At 45.1% G+C, this 27,883-nt stretch overlaps 1 pseudogene; it reads right to left on the reverse strand.

Annotated features, from left to right (window-relative positions):
- On the reverse strand, window positions 1–27,568 carry LOC144163881 (uncharacterized; annotated as a pseudogene).
- Window positions 27,569–27,883: the final 315 nt, after the last annotated feature.

The following is a 27,883-nucleotide window of genomic DNA, read 5'->3' on the forward strand; positions in this document are numbered from 1 at the left end:
TTTAACCAGCCAGTTGGGTACTACTCAACATAATGCATTTATACCGTCCCTAAACTGATCTAGCTGGTTATGTTAGTGCACTTACCATCACAATATACCATGTTGATACAGATGTACCACAGCTGAGTTACACTGTGCAAGGCACGCAACAAGCTTTTTTTGGGATGCTTTGACGAGCAGCTGCTATTTTTGTACCCAAACAAGAATCGTTCATCAAATATTTAGCGACCAAGGCCACCAGCATATACACAAAAACACTGACTGCTTTATTTTGTTTCTGATTAAAAAAAATTAATTATTGCATTGCACATTTTTAACATTGCAGTCATTCTGTGGCCTAGATTTCATTTAACTGTGGCCTGGTCAGCTTATGCACAATTACTACAGAACCAACTTCTCTTGGGAAGAGTCTTCGTAGTCATTTGCACACATGGCCTGAAAATAAAAATGTGGAAGCCGTTAAGTGAAAAAGTTATCTTCCCTAGTCTTAGTGCCAAAAGAATAAAAAAAAGGCTGTGAGGGCCGAAAACATAAACTTACACATACTTTTAGAGTAAACTATGAAAACAAACATCCAATGTAATAATTTTTTTCCCTGTTGCTGCTTTTCCACATGTGGCAGGACTGATGTGTAAGACCGTCAGTCTTTAAATGCCAATCCAAAACACCAGGAGCACTAATTAGATGAGTAAAATTGGTTACTAGCAACTAGTTCATTCCCATTGTTTTAATACAGTTTTGAAAATATGCAGCGTAACAGGCTGCTTTATGCTTACCAATGATACCACTCCAAGCACAAGTCACAGGCTATCATCTTGGTAACTTGGTCGTCTTGTACATTACATCTGTGGCAAAACCACAGGTGTCTCTTTTTTTTCTTTTACTGCAACATACAAAAAATTATTTCACATTTTCAATGAAAACTGGCGTTTTAGCTGTTGGGCAAAGACTGATTTAGATGTCTTTGAATTGTTCAGTGGTCGCCTAATATGGCACCAAAAAGGAGGCCTGCAGCAACAGGGTACCTTTCTTATTCTCCAAGTATATCGCACTATTGACGAACCATAAAAGAGCTGCTGTCCCACCTCACACAATTTTTCACATTATGGTTTGTGACATGGAGATCATCCCAGCCCTCTTTTGGCAGACCTTCGTTAGGTGCCCAAGGAAAAAAATCATTTAACTTGATTTCATGTGCAAGATTAAGCATTTTGTGCATTCCTAGATTACCTCAGGAAGAGTAATAATGCTGCCATTGCTGACAAATGGCTTTCTAATTTTCCATTTCTTTCACCAGGAACGCTGAGCAGCCAAATACTGGAAATCAGTATGGTGTCCCCATATAATTAAACCTAACAAACTGGTGTAAAAATTTTCTCAGCCAACCTTAAGCCTTCCGGACCACAAAGAATTCAAAGAATAAGCTCTACTTCTAAGTGTGACAAAATTATTTGATGACAGCAAGAAATAAAGGTGATTTCTCTAGCTTTGCAGCAAGTGAAGTTTCAGCCTCGCCGAGGATGTAAACTTGTACGTTGATTTTTTTTTGCGGCCTGCCCTTGTTTCGGCTTAGCGTAGAAAATTTTGATAAAGACTCTACATTGCTTGTTCTACATCGCAAAGGTCACTTGTGCTGTAATCAACCCAAGCTAGACTGTCTTTCAGGCCACACTCAAACGTTCTCAGTTAGGTTTATTTCAGCACCCTTGGGCGTCCCTTTAAATAACTGCTCAGCCCGTTCTACCACCAAAGGGCTACTTTGGAAGTGGTTAAAGTATGGATTAGACTGCAAGTAAACAGGATCTTCTCAGATAGTTTGCTTAAGTTTCTTTGTTGCATGTAATAAAGCCAGTTTGTGTTGAAATAGCTGATCTGAGCTCAGCTCGGGCAATTTCGTTGAACACCTATTTGTATGGTAAAAGTGATGCAGCCAATACCTGCATGCATTTATGAATTTCCTCGATCCAAACAATGTTGGCTGTGCTTGCCAAATTTATCTACAGGCGCTTAAACTGCATCACATAACAAACTCTCCATTGAGTGAATCAGCAACCACTGCAGTCCTAAAGATTGAAAGTGGTGGCATTCCTTATAAAGCAGAAAGGATACGCTGCCAAAAAACAAGTTTTATTTATGATGCAGTTAAACAAATGCTTCCATAAAGCCTTAAAAGAGCACCCTATGAGCAGGAATGATTTCGCTTGAACCAGCGCCATAAGAAGCATCAGAACATCAATATGGGTCAGCATGACGTGCCTGCCCGCTCTTGCTACCAGCAACGCATTGTACTCGTAAACATTACTGGATTTCAGTTTTGCCCAATTTGGGCAATGCTAATGTGCAGCATTAAACTATTTGGTCACCTGTGCATATATTTAATGTTCATAACTTTATGTAGTTAGTAAAGTTCCACCTTTGGTTTAGCCTTCTTTGGTTAACAGAAAAGGTCCTCCTCATTGAGGTTTTAGTTTTGCAGCTGCATGCATCATAGAACACCTTGTTCACAACACCACCTGTGTAAAGTGTCGCAAAATCAGAAAAAACTTCTACTTACTTAGCTCCATGATTTTACCCCATGCTCCACGACTGAAGTACTTCTTCAGTGAAAGAATATCAGCCCGTGAGTCAAGGGCTCCACAAGGCAGTGATGCGGCCGTGACATTTATGTCTCCTTCTTGTATGCAGTAAGCATTCTTTATCGTGTCAGTTGCTGTTCCATTGTCAACAAACCAGTGAAGCATACCTATAAATTGCACAACATTTTACTCATGGCACCCACAACGTTAAAAAAATGTATGCAGAGACTACTCACGAACTGTCTTCTCCTTCATTGATAGTGATGAAAATGGACAGTTTTATGACAGTTGGCCATGTTTTTTCCTGGGAGGAAACCTAAATCCTGTGCATGAGTCCTTTGACCCACTCACATTACCACTAGGCCGTTTTCGAGCTGACAGCTTCACTCCCTGGAATGCGTCATCGACTGCAGCATCTGTGGAACTATGTTGTAGCTGAAAAATAAACAGTCGAAATGTATATACAAATCTTTATAGCTAAATATTCCAGAATATGTGCACAGCACGCTTAGTGCATTAGGGCACCCAGGATTTTTGTCTAGGGGGGTTAGAAATTTTCGCAACAAATATAAAATACGAGAATATATAAATGTAAAAATGTAAAAGAACAAATATAAATGCAAATGTAAGTAATACAGAAAAATAAAAATAAATAACCACAGTGAATAAAATATATGAAACTATAAAGAGCAGCCGAGTTTTTATTATTTTTTGCGCGAGAAAATTACGCATTAAATCATCCGCCATAACCTATACAATTCGCCGGCAGAAGGGATATAATAATGGATGCACCTTCACATAAAAAAAAGATACGCGAAGCCTTTTTTCATTGCCCAAAGCCCCGAACCCAAGTTTGGAAGTAGAATTGGAAGGAAGGGATGATGGGAGATGAGGTTGGGTAGGAAATACAATTAATGCCTTCTTCACTGGTGAAGTCAAGCCAAGAGTAAAGCACGAAATCTGTTCGTATAGGCTGCCACAATTTGCACTGAACAGTCAAATTAACACATATTTCTGAAAGTTTATTCAACAATACATCATTGTTATCCGTGATCACAGGTTTTCGTAACTGCGCACGAAGCTCTGCTGTCTTCCTCACTATAATGTTACAAACTCAGGCGATATATATAAAGGAAACCCGAACCTTTTTTTATCCAACGGGAGAGGGAGGGCTCGTACAGTGCTTATTACTGCAGGAAAAACAACAGTTTAAGCTTTCGAATGCAAAAAAAATTTCAATCTAATCTTGTTAGATTTGATTTGAGGCCAGAAGGCAAACTCGACAATACTGAGTCCCAACCTATTGGAAATTTCAGCGTCTTTTTTTTCTAGAAGGCGATGAATTAGTCAAATCTTGTGATGGAAGTTCCGCACAGAAGTTCAGAAAGTGGTATAATCTGGCTCTACAAAGATTGTGCGACTATTTGCGGTTGAGCATGGGCTATGAGGCGTGCCGTAGGGACTCTAAAATGGGGCTACGGAATCATTTAAAACCCCAAGGGATTCTTAAGCATTCAGAAATTTCCCGTCCAGGGACACTTTTTGTGTCACCAAAAATTTTTTTCTAATTCTTTTTCTTAAACTACTTCAAGTTACACGCAAGTTGGTCCGCACTGTCTTTAAAAGCACAATCTTAAAAGCTCGTGGTCTAGTTTTTTTTAATGCCCGTCATACAATATTCCTCTTGGAGATGTAACTGCTAATGTCCAATAATAAAAGCTTCCGAGACTGCACACTGCGCTCGGTAAACTTCGGTTTCGGATCGGTGGGAGAGGCGTGCGGAGGGGGTTGGGTCGACGGACTTCTGGGGGGAGGGGGGGGGGGTGACAACCCCCAAAACACCCCCGTGCGTGCGCCACTGGTTGCACTGACAGCAAATAAAGGGAAAATGTAAGTCCGGCACCTCATTGTTAAAGGTTGTAAATAAGTTTCAAAGTAATGTACTGCCTGTAAACAACATCCCAAAGAACAATACAAACTCCAGGATTGCATTGTCACCTGAATTTAAGATACTGTATTACTTAAAACCATGTGATGAAGCCTCTTAATTTTGCATTTTTTAAAGGGACAGACAACCGATTTTTGTCCTGTATATGTTCTCTAGCTGATATGAAAGCCAGCGTTCTATACAGCCCGGTAACCGCAAGAAATTTATAAACAAATAGGTGGTAATAATTTTAATTTGGCACCGAAACTTCTGAAATCAGAAGGGTGGTGGTTTGTAGTGAAAAAACTTCACACTACAATACGTGTCCCGGTAACGTGACCTGCAAACCTAGCAGATATCTGAAATGTTTATTCACTTATTGAAAACCGTTTAATGCAAGTATTTGTATAAGTTTCAATTGTATTTATTTTTAAACAACATTTAGAAATTTTTAAGACACGCCACCGCGTGGAAGGGATGTGCCCGGGGAGAATCAGACGGCCGATCTCCACAGCGTGAAGCCAGATTCTACCTATCGTCCATCCCAACAGATGGCGCTTCAAGTTCCGTTTCAAATTCTGTGATACTGAAAGAGCAACAAATCTGAATACCCCTACCTGGCCAGCTTTTTCTCGTGAAGATGTCCCCGGAAGTGGGATCGCAGCTGCAGTTTGAGCAGCACCAGTACGAGGCTGTGGTGGAGAGGGCGACACCTGTGGGTTGGACGGCAACGCAAACTTGAACAGCTCATTGACAATGAACAGAAGGGCAACACTAAGGGAAGTACTATTAAAGGGGCACTGACACAAAATTTCGAAGGCGAGATAACTTCGGAGATAGATTGGCGGGAACACATATACATCATCTGCAAAATATCAGCGGCGAATACTGCCTAGCACATATATAAAATCAATTTTAAAGTGTGCGAAACTGAACCGACCTGCCAGCAGAGGACCACGCGCAATCGACATCCCGAGGATATCGTGTAAATAAACAACATGCAAACACGTCACGAGTTTGTGTTTGCCGCTTCCGCACTGCCGGAGTTTTTCGCTGGCACGCCCGGCTGGCCGCTCCAATCGGAGGGCCGGAGGGCGGAGCTTCTGCTCTCGAGAACGAACGACCCGATCGTTGGCGGCGGAGGCGCCGTGATTTCGTCAGCTCATGGGGTAGCTGGCCACGACCAAAGTTCTACAGCGATTCCAGGCACTCTGTTTCTATTACTGTTTATTACCATTGGATGCGAAAACGTGCCGGAGGCACGAAAAGCCCACTGAGCTAGCCGCTCGGTCGCTGTGCAGGCGGCGGCCACGGCCGCGCAGTGGCCCAGGCCGGCGCAGGTAGCTCGAGTGATAGCTTGTTACCGCTGCACGAAATTGCCCCCAAGTCCCGACCATGGTGGCTTACATGAGAAAGGAGTTAATGATGCGATGGCAGGTTGCATTAAAAATTGTCATCTGCACCGCTTACGAGAGCGGCACTCGAATATCCGCGCAGTGCTAAGCCGAACACATCTGTAGGCGGACTTGTAGGCAGACCGGCCGGCTGCTCCCAGCGCGCGTATTGCGACCCACCGTCTCGAGCGTCGCGCGTCGTTCTTTAACCGCGGTAGCATTTGCACTCGCAGCGCCTGCGTCACATCCACGGTCACTTTTTAATTAAGCGCCTCACGAGATCAGTACGTGGTGGCATTCGCAGAAACTGTCGTCGATGCGGATTCGACAGCGCTACGGCGGCTCTGCTCTGTGATATCCCTCCGACGGTCACGTGGTCAGCTTTGTGCACACAAAATCCACAAAATCCATCGTTTCGCGGCACTCGCTGAAACCGAAACTGCGACTGGCCGCATTTAAAATGCCTCTAATTAAACAACCGTCGCACGCTGAAGCAAATGAGGTTTCTACAGGTTATAAGTAGGTCACTAGCTACTTATCGAAACAAAACAAACAAGATGCAAAATTTTTGTGTCAGTGCCCCTTTAAAATAGCGAGGGATATACTAAGGGAACAACCAGAGCTAAGAGTGGCTCCTACCTGGTGAGCTTGCTACCGTGATGTGCCCTGGGGCCGAACCGCAGCTGCAGTAAACTGAGTGGCACCAGTACGGGGCTGTGGTGGAGAGGGCGACACCTTTGGGTTGGACGGCAACGCAAACTTGAACAGCTCATTGACGATGAACAGAAGGGCAACACTGAGGGAAGCACTATTAAAATAGCGAGGGAAATACTAAGGGCACAACCAGAGCTAAGAGTTGCTCCTACCTGGGGAGCTTGCTGCCGTGATGTGCCCTGGGTGAGAACCGCAGCTGCAGTCCAGTGAGCGGCACCAGTACGGGGCTGTGGTGGAGAGGGCGACACCTGTGGGTTGGACGGCAACGCGAACTTGAACAGCTCATTGACGATGAACAGAAGGGCAACACTAAGGGAAGTACTATTAAAATAGCAAGGGAAATACTAAGGGTACAACCACAGCTAAGAGTGGCTCCTACCTGGGGAGCTTGCTGCCGTGGTGCGCCCTGGGTCAGAACCTCAGCTGCAGTCAAGTGAGTGGCACCAGTACGGGGCTGTGGTGGAGAGGGCGACACCTGTGGGTTGGACGGCAACGCGAACTTGAACAGCTCATTGACGATGAACAGAAGTGCAACACTAAGGGAAGTACTATTAAAATAGCAAGGGAAATACTAAGGGCACAACCAGAGCTAAGAGTGGCTCCTACCTGGGGAGCTTGCTGCCGTGGTGTGCCCTGGGTCAGAACTGCAGCTGCAGTCAAGTGAGTGGCACCAGTACGGGGCTGTGGTGGAGAGGGCGCCACCTGTGGGTTGGACGGCAACGAGAACTTGAACAGCTCATTGACGATGAACAGAAGGGAAACACTAAGGGAAGTACTATTAAAATAGCGAGGGAAATACTAAGGGCACAACCAGAGCTAAGAGTGGCTCCTACCTGGAGAGCTTGCTGCTTTGATGATGGGCCCTGAAGCGGCATCGCAGCTGCCGTGGAGTTGCTTTTCTTGATGAAGTCTGAGCTATCTTCAACACAATCATCATCACTGTCTATCCCACTGGTGCTCCACACTTCCACAGTCTTGTTCGCTCGCCACATCCCTTTTAGTGTGTTTATGACGCTGATGCGCTGTTTATATTGCACTGAGCCGCACTCCGCCATAAGGTCAGCAATGTGTTTGAGAAGGCCAAGTGCATGGTTATACTTCGTTCCTCTTGATGCAGTGCTGAAATCTGTTTCGGCTAGCTGTGGCCGTTGCAGGTTTGGCACTTCTGGGTTGTTTTGCAGTGGAAAATGGGGCTGGTTTGCTTGCTTCCATCAACTGTGAACTACACTGTCTATGTCGATGTCGTGTTGTTCTTGCCATGATACAAGTATCATATGTCGGCATACGACACCCATAGTAACGTATGTTCGGCAAGTGCACCTTGTTATCGTGTATGCCACGATGTAAGTGCTCTTCTGTGTTGTCACAGCGTAATCTTCCCCACAGGCTGCTATTGACACACCAGTCAGTTTGTTTGCTTTGAGTTCTTCATTTACGATAATTTCTGTGGCAAACTGGGTCAGTGTTCCACAATATTGCCGAATAAAAGAATAGCTGCTTTTGTATGTGACGCATGACGTGGTAGCTTCAAGAGCATGCCTGTGTTGTTCTTGAACTGCCGTGAGTGAGCGAATTTTGAGGATGGACTTCAGGGTTGAATGAATGGTGTCATTTGTTTTGAGGATTTTCTTGAGTTTCGCATTATGAGATTCAACCCTGTTTGTGGTATTATTTCCCAGGTTGAAATGGGTGTCACAAAGGTACCTCACCCACATGTCCTTAATGTCATCCCAGTTCTTGTCAAAGTAGGCTTTAAAGCTATCACTGGCAGTTCTGTCTAGCTCAGCTTTGAGGTCGTCATACGCTTCTTCATTTGGTGCGTGCACCATTTGCTCAAGAAGTTTGTTTAGGTTCTGCTTGTCCTCATTCTTGCTGCCAGCTACAGCCCTCTTCAGTGCTTTTTTTACATGGAACTCACAAAGCTGGATTGTGATCCCGAGTGGAATATTCTCGCGGATGGCTCTGATTTCTTTAAAATCCTTGTCCACAATGACGCATGCTGTCCTTTGAGCTCCTTGTTGCAGCTCCACAAAAGTCTGCATCATTGTGTTCATGTGGTCAGTGTCCTCGCTGCTCACAAAGCAGTATGCCACTGGTTGGCTTTTCCCGTTTCCATCTACCACCATGAAAACAAACAGTCCCATCTTCAAGTTGTTCATCCGATAGGTGCCATCGAGAAGCAGAACTTCAGGGAACTTTTCGTAAAATTGTGCCATGATAGTGGTCTGCACAAAAAGCAGCTCTAGTTCATCAGACGCACCAGTCCCTACAGTCACTGAAGCTGTCGGGTCCCTCCTGAAAAGTTCTTTGATCTCCTCTCTAAGCAGGCCAATGTCTGGCCTTTTGTTGCCGCCGAGACGTGCAAGGATATTTTCAATATCTTTTGCCGTCAATGGCTTCCCAGTCTTGCTTTGCAGAAAGTGGCGCAAAAGTGTTGGGTTGGGCTGCAGCTCATCTACACGTGTCTGGGCAAGAAGTGCTTCTTCATGTGTGAGGCGGCGATTGAGTGGATAATGCCTAAACACTTCTTCGCTCAACTCATGGTTAGAGTGTTCGAGATACGCATCAGTGACGACCAACTTTTGGGTGGCTCGGTTTGCAATGCATTTTACGAATGCAGTGCACTCCAGTTTCGTTGTCCTGAAATGAGAAATGGTTGCAAACACGATGCATAAATATATATTGCGGCATTATCAGTGATACAAATTGTCATGTAAATGCAAAGTGTTAATCTGTAATACATTTGATAGTAGTGGCTACGATTGGTGGGATCCACCGTTCATGCATGCTGGCTGTAGCAAGGTTGCTGCAACAGCTGCAGCTAATGTAATACTTATGCCAAGAGGTTTAAATTTCCAGAGTACGTTTTTTGCATAATCTCAGCTTCCATGGTTGCAATTACTCTTTAGCCCTCCACCACACTATGCTTGGTATGCATGGTGTTTCTTGCCATATTAAAGCAAACATTTAAATGGTTTCTTGCCACAGCTGCTACTTGGCATGCCTAGGAGTTGTCTCTTCACATGGCAAGTCAATACATCCATATTAAGTTTTTGACTTGCCTAAAGAACAATAACTTGCAGTTAGTTACATGACCACATCACAAAAAAGCCTGTAGGTCATTTATAACTTTTTGTACATATTCTGAATATCAGTGTAGCATTGTATTATTACTGCATATCAAGAATCTTTAACCTTGGCTGTCTTCACACCTGCAGATGAATATCTTGTATTCGTAACATTTACTGGTGAACTTCTGCATGTTGCTTTTGCTTTGCTTTTCTGTCAGCAAAAGTTGAAGTTTGTTTGACAAAACAGGCCTATGCCCTTATTTATTTGAAGAAGGATGTGATCTTCGTTTGCTGGCTTTTCACAGAACGGAGCAGAATGTTTTCCAGTGTCCACGCATGAAAGGGCTTTTTCTGCATCCACAGTTTTGGACATCGGGCGTCTTTTATTTGTTGCAGCCGATATTGTGTGTCTCACACGGTATCGGTTACATTATAAAAAGAATAAGTGTCACTCAAATGAGGTGTGATCAGCCAAAGTTTGTATTTAGTTCGCTGTAGCCGTCAGTGTTTGTTATAACGAGGTTGAACTGCAGTGTTTTTTTCTCCTGTTGCTAAGTGAAAAATACCTTTCAGCAACAGCAGTAGGGAAAACATTTGTGACTATTATCGTGCTATAGGAAGGCATTTTGATACTGTAAGCAGCAGGGGTGGACTGAAGGAACTTTTTTAGGGGGTCCCGCATAAGCCACATCCCGAAAGGGGACCATTTTACAACATAGGCTCAATGCAATCTGGTGCCCTGGGTCCCCCTTTTGAATACCAAAGTGGTGCACTGAACTACATTCCCACATCTCAGCCTGCTTCATCTATCCTACTGCCTCCAATGAGTACTCTGAGACAAAAATTTTTGGGCAATGGCAGGTACATCTATCAATGCAATGAAGCATTTCACAGGATGTGCATCACAAATGGTGTAAAAATAAATGTTATAGTTCAATTTACTTTTGGTTTGGTCTTAGTCCCTTTCCTTGAATGCGGGGTGCTCCATAAGTCACGCTGCCGTAAACAAGTTTTGCGCTTAATGTTTTCGGCGGGTCTAGGCCCCTGTTGAGCGTTCGAACTGTCTTTGATCGTTTGATGACAAATATCTGATGCCTAGCTTCTTGATACACTTTGAAAGCCTCTTGAAAATATTCGAAATCGTCGAAGGCTGAGCCGATTTGCACGACTTTTGATATGTCATCTGGAGCAAGAGGGGAGGGGGGTTTGGTGTCATGTTTGAGTTATCAGAGGCTTGGTTGTGCGGTATGGGAGCCTGAGTTGCGGTCATATCTTCAGTAGCTTGGCAGGATACAGCTATAGGGTCCCGAGGTGCTGTAGAGTTATGGGAGGCTTGACAGACATCGACCCCAAAGGGCAGAACGCCTGATGTGCCCATGGCTCCAACGCTGGAAGATATGTCCGTTTGTGTGGCTGCCATGTTGTCCACGCAAAGGTGCGATGTGCTGGGCTTAAACATGCTTGGCGCAATGAGTAATGGCAATGCAGTCAATGCCGCTGACAGGCACAAAGCAATTATTTTTTTCTACGCATTACGCAGTCATTCTGAAATAGAAAAGATACGGAGAACTTAGCACGTTGAGCTGCTGCAAGTGGGAAGGAAGCACGGAGATGATTGAACAAACTTTCTTTGGACAATGGCTTATGACAGTTATTGTAAGATATAGGCAGAATGCCATTCAGGTTACACAAAAACATGCACTGTGCTTTCTTTCATTTTCCATCTGATATCTATGGCAATTACAAATTTCATATAAGTGTTCATCCACGATGGCTTATGCTGGCCACAGTTTGTTTATTTTATCTATTCTGTTGTAGGCTCTGGAGTTTACATTTGAAACCTATCTGTACCAGCTTTGGCTGTGGCAGGGGTGGCTGGAAGAGTTCCTGCTCGTAATGCCTTTTCGAGGCAGCTACTGTTGTAGTAGTGGATGCTCGTGTGAGGAAGGCACAAGGAGGCCACGCCGCACTTATAAATGCATCTCTGCACTACGGCAAAGAAGTGGAAGAGCGAAAGACGTCGCGTAGCCACCAAACGTACGTCACGCGTGACATCGCGTGTTCTTTTTTTTTCTTCTTTGGCGGGTTCCGTTGAATTTCCCTGCTGTTCTTTCTTGTTTTTTTTCATGCGCACGCTGCGAATAGTGCAAGAACAAAAGACGTCACGTGACCACTAACTCGACGTCACGTGTGGCGTCGCAAGCTTTCTTTTTCCTTTTTTTTTCTTTTTCTGCGGGTTCTGTTAAATTTTGCTGCCGTTCTCTTTTTTTTTTCACGCACGCGCTCGTACGTTTGGCGTTGCACGCACGCTTCGCAAGTTGATGCGCTCATCTGGTACCGATTTTTCTTCTCCGCCTTTGTCCTTGCTTCAAGGCATCCATCTTTTCTTCCACACTTGCATTTCGGCGCACACATGTCGTTTCAGATCTGCTTCTCCCTTCGTGTTCTTGTGTGTGCATGGATGGGCGCACACATCATTTTTTACATTCATGGAGGTGAACAACTTCGACAGTTTTTTTTTTCACAAGAGATGGTACAGGCGTGTCTTGCCGACAGCTTTAATTTAGACAAAAAAAATTATATATAGCTCCTTGTGCACAGGGGTAAACATATCTGAAGTTTTTTGTGCAAAAACTTTCCTTTCCTAAAAAAATGTCGTTTCGGGTAACTGGCGCATTGAGCGGCTCGCGGAAAATTTGGAACTTCTACCACTGCAAAACAAAAACTACTGCAGCTCGCGCCCTAGTTACTTTTATAAGAAGACTTTGCACACTCTCAAATGATTTAACGTATATTCGTGTTTGGCGTGCGGAGCGGATGTTTTTTAATAGAAATTTCTGAATTAGAAATTTTTTTTGAAAAATGGGCGAATGTGGGGTCTTTTCCCTGTGCATCTAAAAAAACTAGGTAGTTCAAATTTTTTAGTTATTCTTCGGTTCCTATTCAATCTTCGGGCCATTTTTAGTTTATGTGGTCAAGACTTCCTTTTTTAAGAAAGCACTCTACTGCAGGTAGGTGACGCATTTTGGTATATTTTGAAAGCCAATTAAAAAAACCATCTTCGATTTTTTTCAGGTCTTCACAAAATAAAGCTAAGGTTCATCAAAAACAAGTTGCACTATTTTTTTTTGCAGCAACAAAGTGCCAAATATGGCCTTATTAGCAGTATTGCGGTGACGTAATCAAGTGGTTTGTTAGGAGCTTATGAACGCAATGTAGGTCAATTGCGTTACAATAAGAAAATCATTAGGCAAACATTGCGGTGAGCTGCTTTGTTGAAATTAAGTGTGAATAAATTATTTAGCATTTTAACAGGTTGTAGAAAGGCACCCGAAGTGGATCGTTCAACCTAGTGCACTCGCTCTTCTGGATGCGTCTCTTCATGCACTGCTTACTGTTTTTCTGTGCGCGTTGTGTAGGCCCACTCGCATATACACCGGGCTTCTCGGGAGCCACCCAGGAGCATAGGCTATGCCCGAGTTGAGGCTAACTTGTAGCATCGGGGGAAGTGTTCCGGCAGAAATAAATAAGTACTGACGCACAAGGCTGTACTTCCTGCCTAGTCTTAGTACAATAGGATCTCATGATTCCCAGCAAAATAAAAAGTATCAAACTAAACATATAACCATGAACTTAGCCGCCGTGAGCGATAAAAGGAGGCAGCTTGAAAAAAAAAAAACAGCTCGGAACTGTTTGCGTAATCATCGCCATCGGCAATTCACGCACATCGACGAGCCCCAGAAGGTCCAATAGTCCAAGACTAGTGAGGAACACGTGCTTTGTGCTGATTATTGAAGAGAGGATAAGAAAAAAATTGCATCAAGAAGGAACTTCCGTAGCGTGAAAGATCTGGATACTGGAAGAAAAGATCCCGTTCGGCCGGCTAAACAGCATGTACATCTTGGCCCGTATTTAAGGTCTTTGTAACGGTCATTTCTCTCCCGACATTGCGGTCACAAGCTTCTTGCAACCACTTGAGTATGTTACCCCAATACTGCTAACAAGGCCATATTTGACGCTTTGTAGCTGCAAAAAACAAAAATGAAATTATTGCATCATGTTTTTGAAGTAGGTGATAAAAAGCAACCTTGGCTTTAATTTCTGAAAGTTTCGAAAAGAAAATCGAAGCTGGCGTTTTGTTTAATTGGATTTCAAAATATACGAAAATGCGTTGCCTAGATGCAGTGGAATGCTTTTTTGAAATTGGACAAGAGCAGAAGAATAACACCAAAAAATTTCAACTACCTAGCTTGTTTAGATGCAGGGGGAAAAGGCCCCACATTTGGCAAATTAAGAAAATAATTTGGGATTTTTCTTTTAGAAAAATCGCTCTGGACGCCAAACACGAATACGGTAAATTATTTGGGAGTGTGCAAAGTGTTCAGGTAAAAATAACTGGGGCTAGAGCTGCAGTAGTTTTTGTTTTGCTGTGGTAGAAGTTTCAAATTTTCCGCGAGCCTCTAGCCATATTTGGTGGGGAATTTTTTTAGGAAGAGAAATGTTTTTTCCACAAAATAACTTCAGAAATGTTTACCCCTGTGCACAAGGAGCTGTATATAAAATTCTCGTCAAAAGTAGAGATGTCGACGCGTGTACCAATGCCAGGTACTGTGTGATTTGGGTTTTCGTTCATGAAGACACAGTTTTGCATCGCAATGGGGTCACGGGGTTTAATCAAATTGGTTTTTAGTAACGTTGAGCCTAAGACACCTCCAGAATATTTTTATCGAAAAATAAATAGATTGAACATGAACATTACACAGTTTCGTTATCACCAATGTACGTGATAATATAGTACGTTAACGAGTCGCCAAAGTGCGAACGCAAGTGGGCATGTTCCGGTAGATCACAGAACACAGTACCGTGAATAGAAATATGCCATTTATGGCAGCAGCAATTGCTTATTAAAAAAGAAAATGCCAAAGCAATAAAAACGAATATAATTGCCTTCTTCAATTTTCTTGCGGCATCACCAGTCGTGAGTGTTGAAACAGGTTAGGTGGAGCCTGTGTGAGAATTTTTATGAAGCAAACAGTAAGGCAGGCTAATGTAAAAACATGTAAATGTAAAATAAATGCACGCCAGAACTTCTGCTGAGCACGTTGTTTTAAAGGATAAAATTCAGCTCTTAAGGAATATTGACCAGATTCTGCCACTATAAATGGAGACAAAATTTGTTTTAGTTTTGATCCTTGTCAAGTGTATCGCATTGTCATACAAGTACTGTGAGAAGCTTCATGCGGATGAAAAAAAGACTGTTACCCTCTGTGTATAATTATACGCCAAAACTAGGGGTGGGCGATTGGTCCATTAAGCTCCCGAGTAATCAATTAATGCTGTAGTCACGGACTCGCGAGTACTTTTTAATCAGGCAATTTATTGAAGTCTAGTGAGCCAAGAGAGATAGGCCTGCTGCTTCAGCGCAGCGTGTGACGCGGCGTTTTTTTGTGTGTGTGTGTGTGTGTTGTTCTTATCTGCTGTTTTACGTTTCAAGTACCACTCTTCCCCTCCCTATTAGCGGCCGTCACCTTCGACTGGCGCGTTGCTTTTGTCAAGGTCGTGGAAAAGATTCTTTGTCGTCGCTTTTGCCGCCGGATGGGGAGGGAACTTGGCGCTGTGCATGCCACGAAGCTCCGAGCGGGAAATGGTTTTTGGGGGTTGTCCTCTCCTTTCTTCGTTTGGGATTTTGAGTGAGGGGGCGGGGGGGGGTGGAGGGCCCGAAACTGTCTGACGATATGCTCCCGCATTGCACAGCCCACACCCAGAAAAAGAGGTCGGCGGCGGCTGTTTGTACACTCATTGTTCAGCCCCATTGCGTGCTGGCCACGGAACCCTCGTCCCCAAGATGTTTCTCAAAAGAGACCACCTGCGTCGAACCTCGTCTCCAACCGAAAAGCTGAGATACGCTTTCCGATAACAGCGCTGGACAGTGGGGACGCACATGTGTGTAGGCGTCACTATGACCTTCTTTGGGGCTTTCCGTGTCGCGTGTTTTTGCGCCTAATGAATTGTCTATCGATGGCCGGAAGCTTGGGCGAAGTTGGGCGGAAAAACAGCGCGAAAAGACGCGAACACACTGAGAGTGAGGAGGACACAAATACGGCGCTAACTCCAGAGAAGTGAGAGTACTTCCGAGGGTAGCTATAACAAGCAAAGAACCTCTCTGCGGCCGGAAAATGTCAACAAGGTTGTTTGCCTCTGCAACTGGATGAATTATCATTGATAGTCTAAAATGATCTGTATTCAGGAGCATCGACAAGGTGACAATGAAGACAAAAATCAAAGAACAACTTAACCGTTAATCTTTTCGGGCCCTATGCCTCAAAATGAACACACCCGATTAAGGGGTAACTCATCGATAAAAGGGAGCCGACTAATCGAAATAAAGTTTTTCATCGACACCCACTGACCCAGCCCTAGCGACACTGGGTTGGCGATTAGCTGCTACAACCAGCTATGTGACCTGTTAGGCTATCAGCCACCATGCTGGAAAATTGAGTGTGTATCATCTGCTCCTCCAGAAGTGTCAGCAAGTACACTGGCTCAGCGCTGTCAAGGAAGAACATGCACTTTGAAATCCCCATTAAGCTTCATAAAACCTCGCAGGGCATTTTACCATGTAATAACCTTTATGCAACAAATTGGCGTAATTATGGGGTTTGTCTGGCTTCAGGCAGTGAAACTGGATAAAGTTGAAATAACTCGAGCTCACTTCAGCGAATTCGGAGAAAAGGACGGGCCCAATGTGGCCATTTCAGCGGCTGCCTCGCCGTTATAGGAACCATTAAGAGATAGTGCAGCAACCTCACCGCTTATAGTGGTTGCTTCCGACCCATGCTGTTTTTCCTGCATTTTTGCCCTGTGGTGCTATGTTATTTCTATTACCACCTCCAAAACAACGCATTTTTTTTAATTTTAAACACCACGAGTTTGAGTTGCAAGGCCACAAAAACAGTTATCTGTATTTTTAGTTGCTTTATTTGTCAGCACTACTTAATCACGCAAAGAAATAGTCTAATGCGAGAAAGTAGGTTGTCGATCGCCACCTTTATCATTAATTGTATATCAGTTATTTGACTTTTGTTCGCGCCGGCACGAGTGTCATTCTGAACACGCAATCTCTTGTGTGGAGCTGTCCTTCATGGGCCTCCATGACTTTGCAACAACGTGCGCTATAAGAGGCGGCGCCACTCTTTCTGCCACATCGCAGTTTCTCACTGCGGCAGGGACCGTGCTTCAGTTCAGCCGTTGTGCGATGGAAGGAAGGAGTGAGGGCGCTGGTCCATCTGTGCCGAGCTGGTTATGTCAGCATAACTGGGCCTAGCCGAGCAAAGCCGCAGGCATTGTTTTACCTTAATTTGCAGCCTTTAAAAGGCTAGTCACCACTAAAGGAAGTAGGCGTTGAGCTGACAAGCACGCTCACATGCAGTCCAAGGAGAAATGCATAAAACTGTCGTGTTTTGCCTATAACATTCTTCATTCATACCGTATGGCTAGTACAAAACTAGGAAATGCAGGGTGTCCAAATAAAACGCGAAGAGCCATTACATAGTTAAACTAAGACTCCTTCACATTTTCAAAAAAAGGGAACTCTGCCCTCCCCTTTCCTTTTGTCTAGACAGACTACATGGGGGCGGGGTGCTCGTGTGGAATCTTTTTTTTTTTTGGGGGGGGGGGGTGTGTAGAAATCCCCTGCTTTTAACATAGCCCAGATTTGACAAATTTCACTCCAAGTTGGTCTCCAAGGTACGGGGCCGCCTGACGCGATTAGCCGGCAAGCGGGCTTTACCTGCCGGTTGTTATGCGGGAAAAGACTACGGACTGCAATCTCAACCCGTCGTGCACTGGTCAGCGGTCACGGCGGGTTCGGATGAAAAAGGAAATTGGGGATCTAAAAACACATTTATTAACTGCAGAAAGCAAAAGAACACTGTCTAACTAGCTATAATTCCGCACTTTGACGCAAGATGGGAAAGTAACAGATAGAAGACTCGGCCTTGCTTACCAGGGCTGGGAGATGTTCAAAGGGACCGTGGTTACTGGGAGCGGCGGTTGACTTCTTCCGTACTCGTCCGTTGCTAGATTCGAAAAGAGCCTCGTTTTTTAAGGTTTGGCGGAGTAGCAAGAAGCTGACCTCCCCCCTCGCCCGCCCGACTTTTTTTCTCCCGGACAGCAACCGCGCACAGTGGGCTACGCGGATGTAAGGAAGCAAGGCAGCAGCGGTGTCCCTTCTCCTTCCCTTCTCCCCCTCCCGGTCCCCTCCCTGTCCCGGCCGCTCACGCACGCCGCGCGAACCGCGCGAAGCGGGCCGGCTTTGAAGAAATGCAGGAATAGTGGCGCGTCGTCTGCAGAGAGGAAGTTTCTGCGTTGAGCTCTTGTGATCGCGGGAGTTTAGTTATCACAAGAATTACGCACAATTATTTTCCCAGAGGAGATTCATGCATGCTTGTAAGGAGGAGCAGTAAAGGCAAAAGCGAAAGAGGCCGACGCACGCTTTTATTGAAAATTGATTTCCGGTCGTGTTTTACAGCTAAGCTGTTTATCTCTAGGCCGCATATGTTCCCAGGGGAAGTACACGAGTCGAGAAATGTACACGAACAGAATCTTGTTTTCAGTGTCTTTGAGGCTGGAAAAAATTTGGAAGGTAAATTTGGGCATGTTGGCGTTAAGTATACTTTGATGGGACGTTAAAAAATGGCAAACATGCAGTTCAATTCAGGAGAGAGGACGGTGATTAAGATAATGGCTGTGACCCTCATCAGTTGGATTGGTCGGCCGATGTTTGAAGAGATGAACGTTGAAACGATGACTGGTTTGCTCGTTGGCCGACGGCACGTAGGCGGCGACAGTCTACTCCAAGCAAAACCAAGATGTGCAATATGTACACTTTATTTACACTATGTATTTACAACTCTCAAGGCTCGTGATCGCATCGCATACAAGAGGTCGGGCAAGGCCCGCATCGAGCGGAGCTGCCCTCTCTCCTCCTCAAAACATCAAACTCCTTGGTTTTACCACCAAAACCTCGCCCACAAACGGGACGTCGCAATTTGAGAGTGAGGATGGCGCATTGATTAGCCCATACTAGGCCACTGATTGGCCACAGTGACCAACAAAATAGGTGAGTGCAAAATAGTAACGACACCCACCTCTCTCACACCCCTACGGAAACCCAAAGGTATTCCGCAAAACACACATATAACATGAACGAAAACCAACCAACTAGAAGCAAACCTAGCGGCGGCCATCGGCTGAAGTATTTATTGTCCATTCCATGCGCGCTTATAATTGTGCCCCGCGCCGCCAAAATTCCTTCGCTTTGTAAACACGTCAAGCGCATAACAAAGCCTGGTCGCCTAATCATGACGCACCCCAGCCACCGAGTCACCAGGGCCAAATGTGGAGCGAATGCAACCTATGTAGCTCTGAGCTGATTAACCGCGGTAGACAGAACGTCTAGTGGCCACTTCACATTTTTGACCCCCCCTGAATGACCTCCAGCTCCCGTCCGCTGCGGGCATTGATTGTCATGGCGGTAATCGCGTTCGCCACAATGTCAATAATCCTCCCCCCCACCCCACGCCTGTTTACTGAACAAACGAAAGGATATCCAGCTTCAAATGCTAGCATCGCTTTTAACTATTTTGAAGTGACCGACGCGTTCGTGTGAGCCCTTTGCGGGCCCGCTCGTCGGGTGAGCACAATAGCGCGGCGAGCAAGAAAAGCTTGCGCGGTTTCTCCTCACGCCCCACGCGCCCGAGTTAGCTCGGCCGGCGGGAAAACGAACACAAAAAAGGAAAACATGCTATTCCCAACGAATGATGTGTTGTTTGCGGGCGGTTTTAATTAATTGAGGTGCCATAATTTAACACATGACTTGGACGTTGCAATCGCTTCTTTTTTGTCCTTGCGTGGTGTACGCGTAACATTTCGCTCCGTATGTGTTGCGGCGGTATCCTTACAAATTCCTAGTATTTTTAAATGTACAGTCTTTGTCAAACCTTTGTGGGCTAAGCCGGAAACGCGCACGCTGTAAAAAATTCAATGCACAAGCTTACGTCCCGAACGAGGCTGAAACTTTTTATGCAGGAAAGCTAGAGAGAACACCTTTCTTATGCAGGAAAGCTAGAGAGAACACCTTTCTAGTGGCCTGCTTTTGGTCCCAGCATTTCCGGGGCTGAAAGTAAACAGCTTTTCGAAGGTAACATGAGGGTTCTTCGGCTGCGATGATCGTGAAAACACACGCGTGGTCATAACACAACGGGGCAGGTTCGATTGAGTTAAAGGAGCACTGACACGAAAATTTTAGTCACACCTTTATTGCTTTTATCGATGCTTAATGGTGTGGCGAACCTGAAACAGCACTTCAAATAATTCCGCACGCGGTAGTTAATTACATTTAACGGCCTGAAAATCGTTTGTTTCAAATAATTCCCGCGCTTTCATCCCGAACGGCGCATATGATAGAATCCCGGCCTGACCTCACCGCTTTGTGCTGACGTCACCGGCGCCCGCTTGAGAGGGTTCTGCGCCCGCTCGCCGCTCGTGGGGCCGCGCGCGTGATGTGACGTCACAAGTTTTTGACGAGCGCTGTCGCGTCACTTGTTTTGGCTTCACGGGGTGGTGTCACGCTGATGTCCATTTGCTGAGTGCCGCTCCGCGCGCTGCTCCGTCGGTGCGATAAATGAGATCCAATTGAACTATGTTCTTCGCGTCGCAGGCCGCTCATATTTCAGCCAGGGTATTCTGTTGAGTGAAGGAAGCGAACTGTGCAATAATATTAACGCCGAAAATTGGTGTCACTGCTCCTTTAAGGCATGAGGAAAATTTGCCTCCCCCCCTCTTCCCCCGCTTCCCCTGTGCGCACGCCTATGCCTGCACAGCTCGCCAACCCTCCGACAGAACGCAGAATCAGTCGGAAGCGATTAGTCGGACGGCGCGCCGGCCGCCGGCGGGTCATCGCAATTCGTTCGCTCAGTTGAAGCCACGACACGTTGGTGCCTGGAAGGATGTGCCTTTATTTGTTAGTTTGTATGAAGCTCTAACTCTAAGTAGCTCCACACAAGCGCGCATGCAACGCTTCGCTGACTGGTATGCTAGTGGAAAAATCTCCGGTCAATTAAAGCGGGATAAAAGTCAACGAAGGTAATATAGGTACTACGGAAATAACATCAACCGAACCTTTTACCGTACAGCGTAAATCCAAGGTGCCGAAAGTATTTTTTTGCACTGGATGAACTAGCGCAGCGGCCAGCGTCACACATTTGCGATGCTTGTCTAAAAGCTTAAGAAATGAAGTCGCTAGAAATGAGATACTTGTGGGAAGTTGGGGAACGCTTACTGCACGAACGTTATTCAAGAAATAGTTATCAGGACACACGGCTGTGGCGGCCGCTTTTCTGATGGAGGCGAAAAGCAAAAACGCCCGTGTGTACAAGATCTCAGCGCACGTTAAAGATCACGAGGTGGTCAAAATTAATCTGGAGCCCTCCACTACGGCGCGCCTCATCGCCTGCGTTGCGTCGGTGCGTTAAACCCTACAATCAATCAATCAAATCCAACTAGCTGCCCATAATACGTCATAAGTGCAGTGTGGAAAAGTAGCTAGGGTGTCCCATGCGTATTCTGTTTTCCTCATTATGTAGCTTATTTTAGTGAAGTTTGTGTTAAAAGCTCTGTTAGTGTTGCTCTAACGAGGCAGCCTTTTGAATGAAGAAAACTTTTGTCTTCATGGCCCCTTTAATACACTAAACCTTTTCTCCTGATTTCAAGCAGGTTCTTTTGCCCGAGCACTTGTGCGACTACGCGCTGCAGTTGTGGAGTGCGTTCGAGGGTGGGAGCTAAATTTTATGCTCTGAAGGGGAAAAAGAAAAAGTTAGTTACGAAGCCAATTTGTCATGTAAAGTTACTTCAGTACATTATGTGAATCACAGGTGTTTTTTGTTTATGTTTATTGTACCCTACCCTTGGTCATTTTTAAATAGTGACTCAAAGTAGGCAAGACTGCAGCGCTGCGTTTACATGTAGCAACTTTTCAAAAGATATGTACAAGGCGTAACAATAGGTTATACAAGCATAGCACTGTTTAATGGAAAAATTTTTCTATGATTCAGAAAACACATTACAGTGCAATCCGCTTATAACAATATCAAAGCGCCACTAAGAAAGTCGGTTATAACGAGTAATTGTTATCCCTTTCAATCATCGTGTCTCCATATATAGACGCGACTTTCTTCGTCGTTTTCCTCATGAAAACGAAAAGAGTTCATGCTGCAGAGTGGTGCGGCTGATGTTCGAAACCTACGGAAGTGAAAGGTAGCACCATGTGGTGTGGAATGGCGGAACCGCACTCACAAACCTCGTTTCAAAATGGAAGCCACCAAGTTTTGTGGGAGCTCCGGTGTGATGCCGTCCTAAGTTCTTTTTACTGCGGCGCAAATCATTTGTAAAAGCTAAAAACACCTCTTACCTCTTTCATGTTCAAAAATTGTTATTTCACCTCCTTTGTAAACTGCCTCAGGATATTTATTTTTTATAGTGAAAAGCAGGATTGAGTAATGATGTCTCCGTATGAGGACGCGACGCCATTTTCGTAATAAGCATTCTGGAGAGACTGAATTTTTTTTTACTTCTAGACACTTGACACTGCTACACCTCCAAGTATGGAATTTTTCTGCAGTGAATATAATAATTCGTGACTCAAAGGGTTACAACAAGGTTTGGCAGAAAAATTACTTTTGTATGCATTTGGTGGTGAAATATAACTGCACGGCTGGCTACACAGACTCAGCCATGCATGTCTCCACACATAGGCGGAGAGTTTCCATTTTCCAAAAAGAAGTCCCCCCCACCCCCGATTTGTAGCTTATGATGAAGATGATAAAATGTACCCACCATCATGTATATATCGGCTAGAACCCCCAGCGATGCTGATCCAGATGGAGCTGGGGGGCCAAGCCGACCTGAAGTTTCCGCTTATGTATCCACATTATATCCGGCTTTTTCTTTCTTTTGTAACAATTTGCAAACCATGTTACTAAAGCGGCATGGTTTTCTGCCTTTAAAATTTGTAATCAGCAGTACCCTAGAGAAACCCGTTTAACTCGCTTAGCTTTATTTTAATCTAGACAGTGCTGAAGAGGTGCCTCTGCCTCACTTATTTCAATGGTCAGCTGACAGCAAGAGATAGGAGGGGCAGTCAGTAGGTCTCTTACTTCAGGGATAGCATGACATAAAAGCCACCAAGTTTCTCTGAGTGTTGGAAAGATGGAAGATCCCACACCTTCATTCTTTTTTGATGCGACTGCATCTCATTCACTCGCCTTGTCCCTCCATACGGCGTTGTTGTCTGTCCACACCCCTCCCCCTACACTATATAAAAAAATAATAAAGTTAGCGGCGTCCGGTTTCGATCCCACGACCCTGTGGGCGGAACGCGAGGTACATGGTGCTCTTCACACTGCGCTACAAAACCGAGACAGAATCAAATGCTACGAACGCGCCTTATATCCTTGACTCATTCAAACTACGTCAAGAAGCTGCTGATACAACGCATGATGGGGCAATGATTAACACTTGCAATAAAAGAAAAGAAGCTTCCACTTACAGCAACAATGATGGAGTAAAGGTTGTTGCGACAGCGAAGCCCCAAGCGTACCACTTAGAAAGATTGACCAAGATTGGCCAATAAAACATAATAATAATTATAAAACATAATAATCATACGCGTTCCCGGCACGTTTCACGCGATTTCAGAATCAATCCAGCGGAAACACCAAGTGAACCCCACGATGCGTCGCATCTACACAGGGTTCCCCTCGCGGGGAGGTGGACGCAATTTTTTTTTCAACAAGGATAACATTGAAAAAAAAAAGCTTCTAGCTGTAGCCAGGGAGACGCTTTCTGAATTCAGTGTGTTGATGTGAAATCACGCACGGATTTTGAGAGCGGAAGCTCTGCTGGGACTTTTGTCACGCACCATGTAACAATTATATTTGAGCCCACTTTATAACAAACTCTGTCGTTGTAACGAATTTGTTTGCTATTGGCGATAAGATGGTTGAGTGGCGCCCCCTGGATCTGACGTCGGCTTAGGGACTCGTGCCACTGTCGTCTGCTACACTCCGCTTGTGAGGGGCAGCAGTGCCTGTGCTAGAAAAAGGCCACTTTGATGCTGTAGTGCATTCAAAAGCGTGTTTCTGGTAGTTATTTTTGCCAGCTTCTGATACATCTGAATAACTTCAAGCTGTATTCCCTACAAGTTTACAACACACGAAAACAGAAATAACAGCTTTCTTCAGGGCATTAGTCAGAAGACCGTGTGCAATTAGTCCTTTCTAGCTTATTCGTGAGGTTCAGCACTCGGAGCTCGTCGATAAGTATTTAAAATGCGTAGGCTTGCCTACAGTATTTTTGAGATGCTCTTATGAAGACTCAACAGTCTAATCCTATACGTACCAAGCAGCTGTCTCCTACACGCACATCGTAGAGCAGGAAATAAAGCGGCAGTCTTCGATAAATTATGTTGTTCTTGACTTCTATTAGGTTAACGTTTTTTTTTCTGTACCCAATGCATTAATTTTTCTGCACCGTCACGAACGTCTTATTAGTAGGTTTGGGGATGTTCCGGAGGCTCACAGAAATCGTGTGGATATTTTCTTCCGGCCGTATGGTATACATTCCCTTCTTCACAAATTGATTTTGATTATTGCTGCATGTGAGAAGGTGCATATCCGCAGCGTGCGTTGTTTATTCACATGCAAATACAATACGAAGGTTTGTGCTACGCCACTGCGATTGGGCCCCAGACAACGTTGCCAAGAGTATACTCGAAGGCGGCTTTTGTGTTCAAAATTTTTATCGTAACCATCGTTATCATAACGAACTCACTCTCAACAGGAACAATTATGACATGATTACTGTGTTAAAGGCTTGATATACCCGCTAACAAATGCAATCACGTGCATATATTACAATAATTGAAACCGATGAATATTTACAGCATCTCATTGTTGTTTTCCAACAATTCCAGGCGTAAAGAACACATCCTGGTCTACTCAGGATGGCGTTCTATGAATTGAAGAAAGTTACTCTTACTCTCTTGTCCTGGACTGAGGAACCTGGCCCACTAATCAGCTAGATTCTACTGTTAGATAACGTTTTCTCCTCCTCCGCTGACTCCCCCTCCTTCTCTTTATTGCACTTTTCCTATAACGCATATCTGCATATTGGGAAGATATGGCTGTGGGTAATGCAGCGAAATATCCCTTTAGGTCTGAATAAACATAGTGTTACTGTATCTTTGCCGTAGACGTGCCTCGTTTTGCTCAATAAACCTCCGTACTGGTTAGAATCCTGGTATAAAACCAACACGCACCTATACACACAGCGGGTTATTTGGAACTCAACCCAGAGTTTTTGCAGCTCATAGTGCATGCCGGCATACTTTCATGCATGGCAACAATACTTTCCAGCCTTCAGCAAAGTTGCAAAAGCTGTTTTACCTGACATTGATTACCGGGATTCGTAATACCTTCTGCCAGAGCAGACAGCCCCAACGGCCTGGAGTTTGTTTCAGTCTTGTATTTTTTGCTGTTGTCGGTTACTGGCTGCTGGCTGTTCCCTTTGTTCGAAAGACTGCTTCATACAGAAGCTGCCGCCTATAAAAAACGCTCAAACTCTTCGCGCTTTGCGGCTTCGCAAGGAATGGGCAACGCCGGCAATGTTTCTTCCGTAGAGGTATCCAAAACAATCTTTAACTTGCTTTTTGAGCTAGTGTACGCGATTTTAAGTCTATTATTACGATAAAAAGTTAGACACACGCAGAAAATAGTGCGGACAAGCATCAGACGTCAACCGAGCGCAAAGAAACAGCAGGGAGAGCAAGCGCGAGTGAAGCAGACGACAGATTCGAGAATCCCTAAGCCGACGTCACGGAAGCGCGCTTCACAGCACCGCCTGTGGTCGCGCTCACCGCGAATATCCGAAGTTCGTTATAAGTGTAATAGAGCATTTTCTGGACATGAAAACACTGCGCGCATATGACAGGAACACTGACGCGGCTTTGCCAATTTTCTGCAACTTCACCGTTGTTTCCCCTATTCTGTCCCCCCTATCTCACATCCCCCATCCTCCGTCGCGTGTTCCCTCCACCCTCCAGCAGATGAAGTTGGAAGGGTGGCAATATGGAACCCACGGCGACGATGTCCTTTTTAGGGCCCAGACCTTTGGTGCCCGGTACCTGGGTTTTGCGGCAGCGGCATCCGTCATATCCGTGTAACCAAGTGAGCGAACGAGGCAGCTGAGGCAGAAAATAAACGGAGAGGAGCATCTGGCAGAAGGGTAAATGGGGAGGGCGGCATGCACAACTATGGCATCATCTCTTTCACTTCCTCCCCCTCACTCTTTTGCCATGCATCACTGCTGAGGAGCACCCTCCTTCTCGCACTTTCCCCAGACGCTGCTTCGTTCGGCACTCATCTGAACCATGCGACATTTGCAACACGCTTGGCGGCGCCACCGCGCTGAGAGATAGCCAGCAGGGTAGCGCACGCCGCCGTGCATTTGCTGATCATGCGATCTATCCCGAGACGTAGCAGATATGCGCCATGACCAAGGAGACTACAGTTCGCACAGTGCACAAATTTCGTTTTAGGGAATATAGTAATCATCAGTGCATTTTTTGCTTACATTTTTTTCCTCGTACTGCAATCTCAGTTCTGCTGAAAAGGAGTGATCTCTGCGTAGTTAATTTGACGCTTCGTGTAGGCACAGTCTAGCGATGTCCAATCACTGGCTGTAAGCTAGTGGTATCCTAGCGCCAGTTCGGTCTATCTGAAACAAAATGTAATTCTCAATACATGCTGCAACGATCATGCCTAGTCGTTTATAACGGCGGCTGTTGTAAGTAGGCTTGACTATATATTTTCAGTGTTAATGGAAAAATTCATCAGGAACTTAAGCCTCTTAAGTGATTTGAAGGCAAAGTTAGCGAACATGAAAGACTTCTTCACTGCTGCATTGTGTTTGGGGTGCTGTAGCACATTCATTTGCAATGCAGCACACATCCGGATAATTCTTATTCCATCCTGGCACAGTACATGGTACCACAGTTAGCTGCAGCTCTGATGACTCGGGTTCAAATCCTCTTCGAACCCAAATGAGTTGCTCTGTGTAATTTATTTACTTATTTTCTTCATGGTGGCCGTAATTTGGTCTCATTTGTGTATTCGCCAGCAACTAGGGTCACTTTTCGAGTTTGATTTCCTTATCTAACACTTTTGTCTCAAGAAGTATGCTGAGTTATTTATAAATCTGCGCAAAATCGTCGGTTGGCGATTTTTCATATTAAAAAAAACTTTTTTTTGTCAAGTCCCTCAAATTTCATGAAATTTTCTTTGTAGCTTGGTTACACACAATGCACCCATGATCTCTCACAAGTTTCCAAATACTGTTTCATTTACTCATACCATCAGGTTCAATTGTTATAAGGGTTTATTTAACCGTATATAGCAAAGTTGATGGTGCCGCCGCGCCTTTGCATTGTTATATCCAACGTATTGTTATAAGTGGGTGGGACTGTATAATGCTCCTGTGCTCCTGAGGGTAGTTCTGCTATGCTAAAGGCCATTTTACTGCAAAGCATGCTTGCTGCTCTAAAATCCATTTTTATTGCACTGAAACAATCTTTTGGCTGTTACAGCATCCTTTTTTTTCTCTCTCCAAAACAGATGTATTGCTGCTCCTAAACCATTTAAAACGACTCGGGCCAGTCACATCAGTTCCAGTGGGTTCCTGCTGCTTTGAGGCCTCCGGACAGCTTGGAAGGTACTCCAGAAGTTGCGACAGTGTGGGAAGGCCTCCGAGCTGGTGCACGGTTCGGCCCATCCCTGCCTGCAAAGCCAATTGACATGCCAGTATGCCATCCATTCAGCGACAGCTCTTGGAGCACTTTGCCCCACTTTCCCGCTACTGCTGGCTGCCCTCAGCTGCAGTCACCTCGCGTCCAGTGTTGTAGCCCCCACTACAATGGTGCAGCTCCACATTGGTCAGCTGGCACAGTGAATCGGATCCTGGAAGAGCCACCCCCTTCACCAGCTCCACTGTGGCAAGGCACTTGCAGAACTGGTCCCAATAGGCAACATGGTGCTGTGTGGAATGCAGGGCTGGCTTCCTGAGTGGTGTAATGTGCGGTGGTTAATA

Source organism: Haemaphysalis longicornis, unplaced genomic scaffold (assembly GCF_048455015.1).
Source record: "Haemaphysalis longicornis isolate Haplotype H1 unplaced genomic scaffold, Haemaphysalis longicornis Haplotype H1 scaffold_13, whole genome shotgun sequence".
NCBI classification, from domain to species: Eukaryota; Metazoa; Arthropoda; class Arachnida; order Ixodida; family Ixodidae; genus Haemaphysalis; species Haemaphysalis longicornis.